Source organism: Physeter macrocephalus, chromosome 8 (assembly GCF_002837175.3).
Source record: "Physeter macrocephalus isolate SW-GA chromosome 8, ASM283717v5, whole genome shotgun sequence".
NCBI lineage: Eukaryota > Metazoa > Chordata > Mammalia > Artiodactyla > Physeteridae > Physeter > Physeter macrocephalus.
Genome location: NC_041221.1, coordinates 88532848 through 88546135, shown reverse-complemented (window position 1 = coordinate 88546135; position 13288 = coordinate 88532848). Strand labels below are relative to the sequence as shown.

Genomic DNA, 13288 nt, shown 5'->3' with positions numbered 1-13288 from the left:
CGCTGAGCCTGCGCGTCCGGAGCCTGTGCTCCGCAACGGGAGAGGCCACAACAGTGAGAGGCCCGCGTACAAAAAAAAAAAAAAAAAAAGATACAGATCTGAGATGTTATAGCTTTTATTTCGTCCAGAGAAAGAGGAATCATTTAGTTATTGAACTTCAACTCTTAAAACGTCAGTTTCTAGTCTGCTTGTTGTCTTGAATGCAAACTGAGCGTTCTCTTATATGAGGTGCTTTCACTTAGGAGAGACTGCTTTTTAGGAGAGAAACCCAAAAATCTCAACCAGAATATAGAGATTTGTCAGGAACATAAAAGTCAGCAAAGAAGCATTAACACCACAGTCTCCTCAGGGGGATGAGGGAAGGTACAGCCATCGTTTTACCAGCTTCCCTGACCAAGTCTACTTTTACAAAGCGTCAGTCTTGGTATCTTGAGAAAAGAAGCAACTCAAAAGGAAGTGTGTTGGAAATTTCCAAAATACAGAGAGTCTGTCTGGATACAAACAGTGAAGACAGGCTTCTATATTTAATGATGGGGCCTGGGTTGCCTGTCTTCTGTGATCACTGGCTCTGTGTGGTACACTTTGGTGAGTTTATGATGGTGTAATCCTCTGATGAATGAAGCCCTCCCTCCCTCCAGCACTGTTTATCCTTAGCTTATGCACACAAAGACCAAAAAAAGTCGTTGATGACACATCCAGTTTATACACTGAACCCTGCAAAGAGGTAGCTGACTCAAGTGAACCAAGAAGCTCTTGTGTCCTGAGCGTCTCTCATTCATTCATTCACACACACCAATATTTACCCTGCACCTACTATGTGCCAGGAACAACAAAAGAAGAGGTTAAGTGGGGAAAAGTGAAGATGAGAGACGTGGCAGTGGTAGCTAGGGAGGAAAGGGGAAAAAATAGTTTGTGTTTGTACTAATAAAAGGGGAGATTCTTTTCCTGACATCCTGTAAAAACTTGTGACTGTAATGTGTCAGTCATATTAATTAAATTCATTTCTATTTGAACCATAAGATTCTAGGGAAACAACCCCATGTTGATGGGGCCTTTATTATTCTCACTGAAATTCCCATAGTAGTTAAAAAATAAATCTATGGTAGTTCTCTGAAATAATTCAGACCTAAAGAATATACAACTCCATATATTTCAAGAGCAGAGAATAATGGAGATAATAAAATGATTTGTTGCTTTTTGTAAAAAAAAAAAATTTCATAATTATAACTACCACTATGTGTCCATTTTACGATCAGAAAAATAAACAAATTAAAGTGAATACTTCATAGCATGTAAAGTCTAATACTTTTGACATAACCACTGGAGAGAAGAATTGGCGGAGAATGGAAGACAAGTATTTTTTAGCAGGAGTTTGGAGGAGTTGTAGATCACTTTATATCTTTAAAAATGAAAGGGAAAAAATTAGTAGTCTGGCCAATGGCAGACTGTTTTAATATCATTTTGTGATTTGGAACAACAGAAATAGCACTTGTTCAAAAAATGTTTTCAAGTCATGATTTCTAGAAGTCACCCCACTTATCACTATGTCAGAATATTTTTCTCCAGTCCATTAGAAGCAGGTTTTGCTTCTATGCTGCTTTCAAGGATTCCAAAGGTTCACTCGCAATGTCAGACTACAATAAAATTCAGCGTAATGTGAACCATTCTGTGATATTGCCTTTCCTTATTGCCTTTCAGTTACACTGTTCTAAATGCAATAAAGGAGAAGTTGTTCTGAATTGAACAGATAGAGAAATGAGTATCATTCCCTGAGTTGAAAAATCACAGACTGTAATATGCTAACAGCTTAGAGGAGAATTTCTTATATTGATGGTTGGTTATGCGTGTTTGAACATCTGAGTAACCTGAAAAGCATATAAGATTGCCTATTACACATCGTGGTGGTTTTTATTTGGTATGCATTCCACAATGGGCAATAAAGCAGTGCCCCCGCCAGCTGCAAATGTATTGATGCGTTTTTATGGAGAGTAAACCCGAGCAGTACCATGGTCACAGAAAAGGCGAATTCATGGCCACTTACTCTGCAGAGCAGCCCCTGTGAAAATGAGGCACTTCTTTTTACATAGAGGTTTGACTCTTAGCAACAGGTCAGAGCTAGGGAAACAAGCGCTGCCCAAGATATTCCGGGGGCTGTAAACCCAGGAATGCTCTGAGAGCTGCCAGTGGGGCCCCACATGATCCTGAGCAGTTTGCATACAACCTTGGCACAGTACAGACCAGTCTCTCTGCATTCATTAGCCTGAGGTGAGTTTCTTGATAGGAAGGCAGGAGCACATGAAGAAGCTTAGTTTTCTATGCCTTCCGTGGACACGCAAGCAAAGCAGAAACTTGAGGATAGGAGCACTGATCTTTGCAGGTGATGTCAGGAGCATTCCAAACGTGAAAGGTAGATTTAAAATACTCCGAGTATATAATGGTTATTTTACATACGATCATCTGTTTATTTGAAGATGAAAAGAAGGACTGCCAGACAATTCTGGCCTATAAATACCACTAACCCCAGTCATTATTGTAAGTGTTTCCTTCACCCTCTAAGGAAAAAAAAAAAAAGGAAAAAGCTTTAAAAAAACACTCAAAAGTAACATTTCAAGTGTAATTATACTCATATTTTGAAGTAACTTATCTTAAGAGTATGAATGATTCCTGTCCAGCTCACATCTTGGGTCGTTTCGTGCAGAATTCCCACTAACGATCCCTTTCCCAGTACTTAAAATAAACCCATCTATTCCTTCTCCCAGAAAGAAAATAGCAAAAATCTCAATGGTCGCAGTGAAATTATCCCCTGTGACAGAGTGAGTCATCTAAGCACTGCAGGCAAAAGCTCACTTCTTTGAAAACTTGCTCCCTGTCTTCCTTCCGGGGAACCTGCACCACTGGCATATGACTGAAAGACAAGCTGCTTGACTTTACTTTATGTACCTGGCACAGTCTGAGGAAGTTCTGTTTAAAGTTAATGTTTCTATATAAAATTATACTTTCTTGCTGACTTTCACCATAGAGTTAAGGCAGTAGACCCACAGCTAGCAGTTCGTAGTAAAACATTTTTAATTTCAGTTAAGAGTCCTAACATTTGCCTCAATGGACATTTCTTGTGACTTCTTCTCATACATAACCATTAATTCTGCAAAATAGCAGAGCTGATTCTGTGTGCTTATTGTAACAAAAAGTAAATATCCACAATTTCTTATCTCTTTGACAGTTTTCCTTTAATATCATAAAGTCACACTGACTATAGCAATTTTATAGTTATTTAGTAAATGCTCATTTGTTAGAAAATCATTATGGAGATTTTATTGATAAGAATCCACCAGTCTTACCACTAATTTTATACATAATGTAATCATTTAGTAACACCTTCTTTTTCTCTTCCATTCTACTCCAATTATTAAATTTTTTTAATATAAATTTATTTATTAATTTATCTTTGGCTGTGTTGGGTCTTCGTTGCTGCGCGTGGGCTTTCTTTAGTTGCAGCGAGCGGGGGCTACTCTTCACTGCAGAGCATGGGCTCTAGGCTCGCGGGCTTCAGTCGTTGTGGCTCGCGGCTTCAGTAATTGTGGCTCGCAGGCTCCAGAGTGCAGGCTCAGTAGCTGTGGCACACGGGCTTAGTTGCTCCGCGGCATGTGGGATCTTCCCGGACCAGGGCTCGAACTTGTGTCCCCTGCATTGGCAGGTGGATTCTTAACCACTGTGCCACCAGGGAAGCCCTATTAAATTTTTAAGAGATGCCAGTTTCATGATTTCTATTTGTACCTCAAATCTGATGAATTGATTTCTTAAGTCACATCCTTTTAATTTAAATCAATAAAAAAGCATAACAAAATACCTACTATTGATGACACACTTTACTTCATGTCAATGAAATTAATAACTTTTATAAAGTCAACCCATTTTTTCTGGAAATTTTTCAAAAATTAAAAAAAATTCTTCATCTTAAATATTGAATTTCCATTTTTCTAAAAGTTTATTGCAAGTTTCCCAGCCAACAGAGAAATTCTGAGCTACTCTAACATAAAAATATATATATCTACCAATATTCACAAGGTTCTTTAAAATTAAAAATCTCCAGTCTGCCTATTTCTAGGCAATGTATTTACTGACAAAGGTTTTAAGAAACACAACCGGAAACCATCAGTGAGTGTATTATAAATCCCTCTTAAAGGTACCAGTACTTCCCATCATCTGTATAAATTTAGAACTACAATAGAGAGAAAGGCAAGAAGATCTATGTACAATGCCATATGCTGAGACAAATATAATTAGAAATCTTAAGACTCATGCCAAAAATTTACTGAATGGTTATCTTGTTGGGATCAGCTCCCTCCATGAAGACTGTGCCCAAACTGACAACCTCAGAGAGATAAGCCACCACCTCAGCACCACTACCCAATGAGAACCAGAACCAAACATCCTGAGAAATTCCCAAAGGCAAAAATACAAAGAAAGATCATAGGAAGCGACGGCTGAAGGGAACTTTAGGGTCACTGGTGGGGAAATCAGCTATTTTCATGGAATGAGATAAGAGTTGAAGAAACCATAACATTTTTATAATTAAAAAGTTAATGAATATATAAGTTCAAATAAAGTACTCTGAAAATATAGGTCCTTTAAAAAAAATCAGAAATAGCTCCAGCATGATTCAGTAGATTAATTATATAACTAGGGTTTAGCGATTCTTCTAACTTAGATAAAATGAATAATAGGCAAATTCAGAGCTTCCAGCTCCTACTTTTAAAACCTCTCTCTCTCCACCTTTTGTTGTCTCTTCCAGGCAACACCTCTGTATCCTATTTCCTTAGGCCTATATTCACCAAACTGATCAATGATCCAATTAAACTGTTAACTGTAGCAGTTTAGCATGTTAATCCTGCAACAAGTATTTCCACTGAAGACTACAAGCTCTCAAGACCCCAAGAAATGACTAGAAGAATTTTAAACAGTTGACAAATAATGAGAATAATGTTTAGTTCACAAAGGGCTTCAAATTTGTCCTCAGGGGCGGCCATCTAGTCACATACCTGTGACAGTCCTGATGGTGGAAGCTACTGGATTATAGCGATGATATTTGCAACCAAGATGAATGGGAGAGTTTTGTTAGAATTACTCAGTTATTAATTGTTCACTTCGTAGAACTGCTAAATAATACTAAATACCACTCAGGAAAAGAAAAAATGTTTCTCCACAACATTTTCATGATGCAATTTGCTGGGAATGGGAAAAGAGATTGATGGGAAGTATGCCTTCCCTCAAGAACATACGCATCTTACTAATTAAGCCATGTGTTGTAATTTTATCTAAGCAAGCAGGAATGCACATAAAAGCGCCTAAATTGTACCATAAGAACTTGATCTAAAACACAAGCGTGGAATAACATAACAATAGTAAATTATCACTAAGTGGAAGGTAGTAACACTAGTAGTTCAAAATTCATAGTCAGCAAAGCAGCACTACCCAAATGAAAGCCCCAGGCATGTGCTTCACTTGGGTGGCATAGTGGTACAGAATCACACATCCATGCTGAAGAATTCTGTCTGTGAGGTTTATAACAGCCAGCGAGGCAAGCAAAGAAACTCACAACATGGCAGTTTTTAGAGGAGAATTATCCTTTGGATAGGGGAGATTGTATCCATGTAGTCCATGGCCTAATGGACAATACTGCTGTGAGAATTCCACGGTTTCTGCAACAATCTTTACCGCTCTCCTGAGCTTCTTAAAGCCATTGCCGCTGTGTACATCTCACTGGAGATTTCCAGTGAGTCAGCTACAAAATCCAGGACTGCTTAAACGTTATCACTACGAAATTCCGTAGTCAAGTTGTTCAGAATTAGTCAACAGTGGAAGGCCATGTCCTGAGACCAGACAGACCACTGGTCTAGCAGGACAAGTACTGGAGGCATCTAAGGAGCAGGTACACTAGGAAGTCAGGTGAAGACTGGGCACATGCTGGGAGCTCCGTGAAGAACTAGCAAGACCTACAGGGTCAGAAGCAGAAGTTTTTATATGGTTGGGGTGGGGTGGGGTCACGTGGGGTGGGCAGGGCAGGGGGTTGGTAGTGAAGTACCCGGATGTTTAGATCATAGATTGATCCTTTGCTTGAATGTGTGCTCGACTCTAAAGGCCCACACTTAGGTTCTGGAAAATTGAATGGTGTCTATTTAACCAAGCAGAAACAGGGCAAAAGACCTTAGAACAGAAAGGGATAAACAGGTAGGTGACAGAGAGTGAAGGAGGCCAGGAAACAAGATTGGCCCTCTACAGAGGTGAGGCTAGATTAGCTAGAACTATATTGAAACGTCTCACAGGTAATTAAGTCTTTTCATCTTCTACTTTTTAAATATTGCTTGCTCTAACATTCCAGAATCAGATTATCAGCTGGCATTTCTCATTTCTTTCATTTACCTGAAGTACAAGTCCCATAATCCTAATTTTAGTAACTTGTCCCTTCCAATCTCCTAAAGGCACGGAAACAAACAAAAGCTCGTTAGAACTGTAACATAAGAATGAGTAGGCTCTGCCTGGGTGGAAGAATGAAGAGCTCTTCTACCATGATTGACATCCTGGACTTACTTCCTTTGCATTTCTATGCCCTTTTGATTATTTCTTAATTCCTAGCTATGGTCTTAATGTTTAAAATTGACCAGTTATTACGTGAGGTATTAGTATTTCAGGCTTTATAGTTAATTTTCTCTACCAACTTTAGTTCTGAACTGTAGTGAATACTTTTAAAAATGGTGGACAGGTGGTTCTGTTACTTCTTTACGAGTTGCAATGTGTCTAAATTAGCTCTTCTGTATGAAGTGTTACGCTAAAAGCAATGATGAACTGCACATGAAAATAAGCACATTATTTAAGGTAAATGAACCCAGTAAGGGCTCTTGAATGTCAATTATATGCATGGAGAGTGTTTCATTTGTAGACAGATTTCCCAACATGTCTGGTATATGAGAGATTCTGACGATAGATGAACTCTCACTAACGATCAGAGGCTGAGGCACCAATAATGCAAAAAGCTACATCACCATCAACAAATATTTATATGGCATCTACCATAGCCCACATACTATGCAAGATCAAAGGAATACAAAAATGGATATGATATAATCCTTATGTTCAAAAGGCTCACAGTCTAGCCTGAGGGATAAAGATATTTTCAAGTCCTGTATGGTGTGATACAGTATGAATAAATGCCAAAATAGGCACAAAGCAGAGGACCTAATGACTTTCTTGGACGGTCAGAGAAAGTTTCACCAAGAAGATGTCATTTGAACCCTATCTTGAAAGAGTGAATACATGTTCCAAAGGTGGATAAAACTGACATGGTTTCCTGGCAAGAGACATTTCAGATATGGTCAGAACATGGTAATGTTTAGTCATTCTTAGCGTGGGTGCAGCTATGAAGAAGCAACGTAGAAGAGTCTGAAAAGTGGAAGTGCATGAAGTCTTTCTGTGCCAAACGGAGGAATCTAGACTTTATCCTGGGGGTGATAGCAGGTCACGGTATCTTTTTAATCATAATTGATAATCCGTCAAAAACACAAAACATACAATTTTAAATTTTGTGATGTATTTAGTTACCCTCCACCCTCACCCCATTTACAAGTCTTTGCATATTACCACTCCCCAGAAATATAGCCAGAGCAGAGTGGCCCTGGGCCTCTTTTGGAGGATCTGGGCCCTGGAGAGAAAGCCTCGCCCGTCCTCAGGTGGCCATTTATTTTAAACCTAAGTTCATCCCCAAACCCTGGCTAATATTTTGCAGTATACCCAAAAGACAAAGAATCCAACCCAACAGTAAAATATTTCCGGACGCTAGAAATGTTCAGTAAAAGGGATTTCATCTTGCACGCCCCAGAAAAACACAATAAAACTTTCATACAAGTATTTATAGCATGATTGATAACATCACTTTTGTCTCATGAAATTCTCAGTATCATGAGAAAGTTCAAAAGCAAATGAGAAGCAGTCACATCCTCCTTCATCCACAAGTAAAATCCAGTCACCTTGCAAAGAGGAGTTTTACGGCCTTCAGGAGTGATAGGGTAAGGAGAAGTGCAAGTGTTTGAGCTACTTACATGATATATTTCTGATATCTCACAGAAGTCCCTAAAGAACAACTTATCTTCACTTCTCTCCTGCTAGCTATTGTGTCAGGACATGAACTCAAAATGTGTATTGAAGAATATGATTGTAAGTGTTCACTCAGAGAAAGGAATTTCTATTTATACTGTATGCACAAGTAACGGTTTTATTTTCCTCACACTTTGCTTTTGTCTTTCAATAACATATCTATAAGTGGATTGAACCAAAGCCTTGGGAACATATTGGCAGTGAGAAGATCTGAGTTCCAGACAGATTATGCACTTCTGGACTTACACACAAAATCAAAATTAAGGAAGAGGCTAAGACCAGAACTTCATAAATCTCATAAATGAGATACCATTATTCAAGTACAAAAAGTCATCATCAATATAATTCTAATGAAATTTTACAAAATAAAAAATTGTGAAAATGAAAATCTGCAGGAAAAAAAGAGCACGTCCATGTTTTTCCTGCCTGCATGCCCTCCTCTATTGATATACATTTTGCTTCTCTTTATTTACTCATCTCCTTTTTTATAAACCGCTCATGTTTCTTTTATCAGTTGCTTAACCAGAGGAGCTAAACACTCTATGGGAAATTTCTCCTTTCTTATCCCTTGGTTACATGAAAATAAAGATGCTAGCTGTGGCAAATTTTTCACAAGGATTTCTGCTTCCTAAAATGTTTAACTGACAACAGAAATAAGACAGGTATTAAAGGTTACCACATTTATACTGATTTTCATTTTGTTTCCATTAGCAACTTTTTGTTAACTTTTCAAATTATGCATTGTTACCTTGACCCATTTTGTAGATGCCTCAATGGATCTGAAAGGCAGTGATTTGGGGCTTAAAATTTGAACTTTCAATTGTTATATTTTTAGTACAGCCTAAAGGTGTTCACAGGAAAACGTGGATCTAGATTAGAAAATACATACATGTGTTATGAAAGCCACTACCCTTTCTAGTTCAAGTCTCTTTTCATCCTTAATTTTTCCTAAAATGATTTTTTCACTAATATTTTTAGCTAATAACTCGCTCAGTTAATTGGATGAATTTTAATGGTGAGTTTTTAAATGGTGTCCCTTTGCTAGTTACAAGAATGAAAATATTTTAAAATTATGTATGCTAATTTAACACTGCAATATAAATGTATACTTTTTTTTTTAATTTATAGCACAAAGATTTCAGACACTGTAAATGGTATTCCAATTCCTACAAGAAATTGTTGAGATTCAGGAATCATGAACCATGCCTAAGTTCTTGGAAACTATGTGTCTGCTATGGTGGCTGTTGGCTCCTGTGAATGGAAAAAAGTGCCACAGAGAATTTCAACCAACATGAAGCAACTGTTCCAAAGAATGTGGCTTAAGATTTTCAAAGACCAGTCAGACAGTTAAAGCATGCAGCTGTACTAGAAGGTGACCAGGAATAAGAATAGATGAATCAAATAACAAACGCATTACGAGACAGGTCTGAATTGCCAAGACTAAGTTAAGTTTTGTATTTTTACCTGAAGAGCATTCACATTTCAAAAGAAACTGAGTTAAAATAATATAAACAGACATAAATTTCAAAAATGAGCAGTGGTAAACAAAATGGTAAATAAATCATGTCCAAAGTCAAAAGTTATCTTGACAATGGGAAATACCTAAATCCTATATGTTCTTTTGAGGATAGCATACATGACCATTTTAAATCACACTAAAATTCAACTACAAAATTCTCCCAGAATAAATTAGCTTCCAAAAATCAAACATTTTCAGAGAGCCTATAAAAAAAAGATAAGTGTGAAGTGTAGGCCTTCTGTGGAATCACCAAAATCTCTCAGCACTTTATTCTTTCTAAAAAGTTTCCTGCCGAAATATAATTTAGAGAACATGCAGAAAATAAATGTAAGATGGGCCAAAAAAGTATGAGGCCTGAGACTACAATGACAATTTAGAGAATATAAATGTTATTACACGTCCGTCAACCCATCTCTTCTTGGTGAACGCAACTCATTATTTCTGAAAGAAATCAGGCTTGACCAACACCATTGTGAATTACTTATGTAAATTAAATATGCCACTTCTATAGAAAACTTTAGGTCAGCAGCAGATGTTGGTAAATTCCTACAGAAATGCATGCCCAGAGAATGTTTTTTTTTTTAAATGGCAGAAATCTGCTAGCTATTCTTGCCTTATCTGCAACAGCTGAGCAATCTTTCAGTGCCACGCGGAGACGGAAAACTTGGCTCAGACATAGCGTGGACAAGCTTGCCTTAATCACATTGCTCTTTTACATGTGCACAAGGACATCAACATTGACAGTACAGAGTAAAGCAGCCATTTGCTGAAAACAACTGTCAACGTTGTCAAGTTTTTGGAACCTCTTATAATGTGATTTGTATGACAAATCTTGTGGCATTTTGTTTGTCAGCAACAGTAGTGAATTTCCATGTATCTGGGAAGGCAGGAGAACTGTTCAGAAGTGGATTCGGTTTCTTTACACAGACTGCGTTAAGGGAAAACAGTTATTAATTTTAAAATGACAGATTTCAAATAGATCTAGAGTTTTTAAAGTGGAATTTCATTTTAAAAAAATCACAGAAGTCTCTTTTCCCCCTTCCGCTCAAACCTTGAAAAATTGCAAGAGTCGTTCAATTTTCTTTCATTGCACTCCAGGTTTTGAAAACTGTTACTGTAAAAATATTAATATTTTCTGAGACGGGAATCTGTAGCAGTAATTACTGGGGTGTGTTCTAAGTGACAACAGTGGGTTCAGTCCTTTCCTCCAGAACTAGGCGCACACTGCCATGCAGCTCATGAAATCGGATGTAACAAGTTATAACTAACCTAGCGCACTCCAGTGTTACTCAACAATGTGCCTATTAAGAGACGATTACAGAGATCTTATGGTTCATTAGTTTTTCAACATTCCCTTTATTCCTGCTCTGAGCTGCATTTTTCATACAGCTCTTTCTTAATGTGCTTCACAAGTTTGTCCTCAGCCAAGGTCCTCCCCCGGGTGGGTGGAATTCACTTGGACAGGCCATATGACAGACGGCGTACCCTCCTTCCTGCACCTGCCATAAAATGCCCATGGGTGCCTGAGATCAACGTACCCACCCAGCCAGGAAAATCTCAGGTTCTGCACATCTACGCTACTTATGTTCCTTTAGAAGAGATCTGACAAAATCTAACGAGAGAATCTTTTGTAAGCTTCTTCTCATGTGGGTCTATCTGGTTAGAGAATTCCAGAAAAGATATTCTCTCCCCCGTTATGATTCTTTTCCCCTCTCCTCAAAATATGCTGAACTTATTGCCTAGAATCACCTCTGTAAATATTAGGTACTCAATGGTTTTTTAACTGAATTGAAATGATAAATAAAACTGAGACACAGCTGGAGAATGAATGCTTCAAACTCCATGATACCCAGTTCACCCTCCTTTTTCTCTTCCCTTCATTTTTCTGGACGAGTACTGGATAAGGTGCCGAGAGTAGCAACAGGAAGAAAATGCAAGCGACAGATGCAAGTCACATAGATAATTTAAATTTTCCCAGTAGCCATATCAAAAAATAAATAGAAAGAGTTGAATTAATTTTAATAATATTTTTATCTAATCCAATATATCCATAATGTTATGTAAAATATTCCTGTTCCTTTGCAGTAACTTTTTGAAATCTAGTGTGTATTTTATATGTACAGCACATCTCAAATAGGACCAGGCACCTTTCAAGTGCTCAATAGCCTCAGCGACTAGTGGCTACCATGTTGGACAACAGAGTTCTAAAGACCTCAGTTCTAGCAGTACTATTTTGTCCACTTGCTTATGTGACTTCAGGTGAGTCTCTTTTCTATTGAGTCTCATTTTCTCCAACTCTTAAACGGGCTTTAATAATTTCTGTCCTATTTTATCTGCAGGTAGTTTGTGATGAACACATGGAAAAACACATTTAAAAGTATTTTGAAAGCTAGAAATTTCTCTCAAGTTTTAATTTTTTGTTGCTACTTCCTCTTTCATTCCCTAGAAATCCCTCACTCTTCCCTTTTTTCTTTTTTTTACTAGCTGCTAATTAAAAATCATATATGATAAGCCTTGATGTGTTTTATGGTTTAAAAAACTACTGTCAAATGTTTAAAGTATCAGTCTTTCCCCTCCCAATAGCAGTTTACCTTCATGAAATCCCAAGCTTACGATAATATCAATAGCTTGCCTTTTCTATGATGATCACTATTTCTAAAAGACACTTACATTCCCTGGTTCTGGTACCCTTCTTCCGTCTTCTAGCTGGGCTTTGATACTTCTAGACTACAGTTTAGCTGAGTGTCAAAGATAATATAGAGGTAAAAAGGTAGGACGTCCATACCAAGATTTATTTTAAACACCCAGGTTATTCTCTATTTATAAAAACAGTTAAGATTGAAAATTACACATGCAGTTGAAATTTCAATCATTCTACTCTTAGTACAACCTAAAGGTGTTCATAGGAAAACATGGATTTAGAGTAGAAAATGAAGAGTTTTATGAAAGCAACCACCCTTTCTAGTTCGAGTCTCTTTTCATCCTTAAGTTTTCCTAGAAGAATTTTTCAGCTAATATGTTTAGCTAATTACTTGCTCATGGGTAGGAAATGCCTGGGTAGGAAATCTCACCTCATATTCCCACTGCTCCATTGCTTTAAATTCTGGAAACCTCCTTTGCCATACGATGATCCTTACTGACTTTTCCCCTCCAGACTATGTTATATTCGTTTTTGTCCTCTCCCTCTCTCTCTCCGTGTCTCTCTCCCTCCGTCTCTCTCTCCCTCTGTCTCTCCATCTCTCTCCCTCTGTCTCTCCGTCTCTCTCTCCCTCTGTCTCTCTGTCTCTCTCTCCCTCTGTCTCTCACTCTGTCTCTGTCTCTCCATCTCTCTCTCCCTCTGTCTCTCCCTCTGTCTCTGTCTCTCCATCTCTCTCCCTCTGTCTCTCCATCTCTCTCTCCCTCTGTTGCTCTGCCTCTCTCTCCATCTGTCTCTCCATCTCTCTCTCCCTCTGTCTCTCTGTCTCTCTCTCCCTCTGTCTCTGTCTCTCCATCTCTCTCTCCCTCTGTCTCTCCATCTCTCTCTCCCTCTGTCTCTCTCTCCCTCTATCTCTCCCTCTGTCTCTGTCTCTCCATCTCTCTCTCCCTCTGTCTCTCCCTGTCTCTCCATCTCTCTCTCCCCCT

The 13288-nt window shown here is 38.2% G+C and overlaps 1 long non-coding RNA gene across 2 annotated transcripts in view; it reads right to left on the bottom strand.

Annotated features, from left to right (window-relative positions):
• The window catches only part of LOC114486737 (uncharacterized), a 91419-nt gene that overhangs the window by 59673 nt on the left and 18458 nt on the right, over positions 1-13288 (bottom strand). The window contains exon 4 of one of the 2 annotated variants that reach the window (XR_003680976.1): positions 10507-10595. The exons of the other annotated variant lie outside the window; for it this stretch is intronic. This is a non-coding gene — a long non-coding RNA (uncharacterized lncRNA). Of the gene's footprint in view, positions 1-10506; positions 10596-13288 lie in introns of those variants that run through there. 2 annotated transcript variants of the gene reach the window in all.